This window comes from Engraulis encrasicolus, chromosome 10 (assembly GCF_034702125.1).
Source record: "Engraulis encrasicolus isolate BLACKSEA-1 chromosome 10, IST_EnEncr_1.0, whole genome shotgun sequence".
NCBI classification, from domain to species: domain Eukaryota; kingdom Metazoa; phylum Chordata; class Actinopteri; order Clupeiformes; family Engraulidae; genus Engraulis; species Engraulis encrasicolus.
In genome coordinates this window covers 11,225,342-11,229,420 of record NC_085866.1, presented here as the reverse complement: position 1 = coordinate 11,229,420, position 4,079 = coordinate 11,225,342, and positions in this window count along the sequence as shown.

Genomic DNA, 4,079 nt, shown 5'->3' with positions numbered 1-4,079 from the left:
CGTGTGTGTGTGTCTGTGTGTTGGTGGGTGGAGGGGTTTCAATGATGTGAAGGTTGAGAGACGTGTTGCAGATAAGCCTTCATCAGCCTGCAGCTTCAGACTGCTGCGCGCCCCCCGCCATCCGCCATCCCCACTCCCCATTCAGCTTGCCCCCCCCCCAGGAGATGTGCAGCAGTGACGGCATGTAAAGGCAGATGTAATTACTTTGTCCTCTGTGTGTTCGAGCCTCTTCATTATCTACACTGGAAACGCACATCACAACTACACAGGAGGCTTTCGGCTTTCTTCTCCCTCCTCCTCCGCTTCTGGATGGTCTACCTACCAGTTGGTGTCATCGTTTGCAGCCTGACCTTTTGAAAAGGTTTTTTGTGTGTGTGTGCTAAATTGGAACGGTTTTTATGATATAACATAAGAAGGTGAAAAAGTGGATCGCACTCGGGTTCTTCTTATTTTGATTTTTTTTACATAGCAGCAGAAGAATAGACGTTTCGGCTGTCTTAATATAAGGGCATGGTTATATGACATACAACAGAATATACTGTATTGTAACTTGTCTTTTTATTTTCATAGGGGAAGTATTCTATGTGTATGTCTTGAATTTACACATTGTGTACCACACCTTCCAAGTATATAGCCTATATATAATAAATATAATATATAAAATGCAGCAACAATGAATGCTGTCCATATAAAGCCATGAAGAATAGCAAGTTAATTGTTTAGGTCAGAGTGTGTCCAACTTTACAAAGTTAACAATTTATACTGGCCAAGACCAGCAAAACAAGCTTGTGCTTGAATGCTTTTGGCTGCCATTATACGGTGACTGTGTCACTTAAAACCGTTTTCCATTTTCCATAAGCATCCCCATTGTGGCTGTCGCGAGCAACAATGTAAGGTTGTTTTTTTGTGGTTAATATGCAAAACCACGCTCACAAGATGGCATCCAGCGCTTTGCTTCCAGTGGCGAAGGAAATGATGGGGAAGTGTGTGTGTGTGTGTGTGTGTGTGTGGGGGGGGGGAGAAGAAGAGGTAGAGGAGGAAGAGAAGGGAGAGAGAGAGAAAGGACACAACCATTGAAATTGGTCCATTAACCAACGCGATTCTGCTTAATAGCTGCCAGTGTGACAGTGAAGTGGCTGCGTGGAGTGTGGCGAATTTCTACCGCTGTCTGTCTCCCCCTTTGTCAGTCTCGTCGCTGCCTCCCTCCCTCCTCCTCCTCCTCCTCCTCCTCCTCCTCCTCCTCTTCCTCCTCCTGCCACTAGCCAGCCAGACGCTGGGGTGGGGGGGTAAATGGGGTGGGGGTGGGTTAGGGTGGAGTTGGGAGTTGGGAGGGTGAGTGTCCCTTGCTGAGGTGTGGAAAACAGTCTAATTAAAACAAAATTCATTATCAACACACCCACAACGAGCTGCTGGGACAGAGTGGAACAAATGGCTGGCAATTTCCTTGAGAGTCAAATTTTGATAAACATCTTATTAAAAATACCACCCACCCACACACACACACACACACAACACACACACAACACACGCATGCACGCACGCACGCACACACACACACACACACACACACACACACACACACACACACACACACACACACACACACACACACACACACACACACACACACACACACACACACACACACACACACACACACACACACACACACACACACACACACACACCTATTTATACATAGCTTACTAGAATTATATATTGTTTCTGAGCTGTGAGCTTTTGGGGTCTATTCATTTTATCGCTTTATGGCGATATCACTGCTAGACAGACTTTGCTAACAACTTCCTGCTGTCCCACTCGGACAGGCTTTTAATGAGAAAAGATCAGTTGGGGCTACTCCAAAACACCAAAATTACCATTATTACTCAGACGTCAATCAAACAAGAGCCTCATTTTCTACGCAAAGATGATTTGAGGCACTCAAGGCTACCGAGATGCCAACATGTTTTTAGCCTTGTGCGCCATCTTACGTACTTCCGCCAAAGGATTGTGAGTACGAAATGAAGTGGTAGTAGTACTATGGGACGGTCAGGACCAGGCTAACATGTTTTGGCCTACTTGGCCGTCTTCTGTACATTTGACAACCCCTTTGCTTGACTTCAAATTCTTGTTTGATTTGAGGCTAAATAGAGCCTTCCAATTCTGGAGTTGAATAACCCATCCACAATTATGCCTCTCAACAGTTAATTGTTCTGTAACCGTGGTCTTCCTCACAGCAGCTGAGGCTGTTCCGCTGATGCAGGGACACTGACAGACAGGCTGCTGAGCCTGTTTGCATGGTAGGCATTCTTGCTGCTATTTTGGAGAGGTGTAGCTACGGTTCCGATCTCTTTCTGTAATGCTTCCTGCAATGTGCTGCTGAGGCACAGAAAATGTAACAAGTGTGAGATTGTACACGCAAGCACGCGCGCTCACACACACACACACACACACACACACACACACACACACACACACACACACACACACACACACACACACACACACACACACACACACACACACACACACACACACACACACAGACACACACACACACACACACACACACACACACACACACACACACACACACACACACACACACACACACAGTCCCAATATAGGCTATCTTCCACAGTCCCCAAAATACGTTTTGCCGTAGCAAAGTGATGATAAATGCTCGAGCTCAATACGAAAGGGGGAGGAGGATATTGACCTATCTGGTCTCCAAACCCCTGAGTGAAATCACACATCTCCAAGGAAATAAGAAGGATTGAGCTCGTGATGAACTCTGAGATCCATTCGGCCCTGACCCCTCCATCAATGTATCGCCTCCCTCCCATCAGACATGCTTGTCTTTCCTGCCCTCTCAGATCACATGGGGGCAGCAGAGCTGGAGGGTTGTGCTGGTCAGGGCTGGACTGGGGGCAGAAATAGGGCGTGGGCACTTTTGGCTTAAAGGGGCCCCTCATAATAAGTGGCACAGAACTGACGCACTGGTGGGCCCCGCACCCTCGTGGACCCCTATTTTCAGAAATGTAAAAAGATAAAAAATAAAAAAAAGATTTCTGAAAACATGGGCCCAATGAGGGTGCGGGGCCCAGCGGGAAATGCCCGCTATGCCAGTTGGCCAGTCCAACCCTAGTGCCGGCCGGACTGTACAGGGGGTTAGAGGGGGTGGGATTGGTTGGGTGGAGACGGAGTCCACTGGAGCTGTGAGGCCCAGCCAGCAAGCCACGATGACACCATAGAGATCAGACACGAGCGCCCGGCCGGCCGTGTCTCAAAGCAACGGGCTTGGGTCATCCTTGCAGCTTGACCTCGCCAATTCTCTCAGCAAGAGAGTGTGTGCCGTCGCGTGCTACCGCCCAATTACAGAGGCTCTATTTTCTCATCCCCTGGGCTATACATCTAAGGAGAGCAGAGGACTGACGGCGATTATACCCCCTCCCCAGACAGACACGCACATATACACATACTCATTTTCTTGCCCGTGCGTGCCTCTTTGCCTCTCTATGCATCTCGCTCTTGCTCACCCCCAGGGCCGCTCACAGCTTTAGCTGGGCCCCGGACAAAGTCATCTGAATTCCCCCCCCCCCAACTCAATACATACAATTAAATGAGGACCCAATTCTGGGCCTCCCTTCCCTCTGGGCCCGGGACAGCTGACCCCTTTGCCCCTCCCCTTTGTCGGCTTCTCTGTTCACCCCTCTCCCTTTGGCACTGTTGACGGACAAGACCAAGCAGTTATAAACATGTGATTGGGGAGTCCATCATTCTCTTTCTTTTCTTCCTCTTCGTTCTCTGCCTGTCTGTATTTCCATCTGCCCTCCCACCTCTTTTCACCCTCACATGGCCTTTGCACTCCATGGAGGATGTCCTGGGATTTTGATGCGGCTTTGAAGTGATATCCTATATTGCAGTATCTTCAGAGGCGATTCTAGGGTCAGGTGGGGCACCAAGCGAAAATGCAAAAGAAAGAACATTTGAACCAAAATCACCACTACCGTTTTACAGTATGGGCTGTTCACTATCTAGGGGCCCCAAGCGGCTGCCTGCCTTGCCTGGTGGCAAGA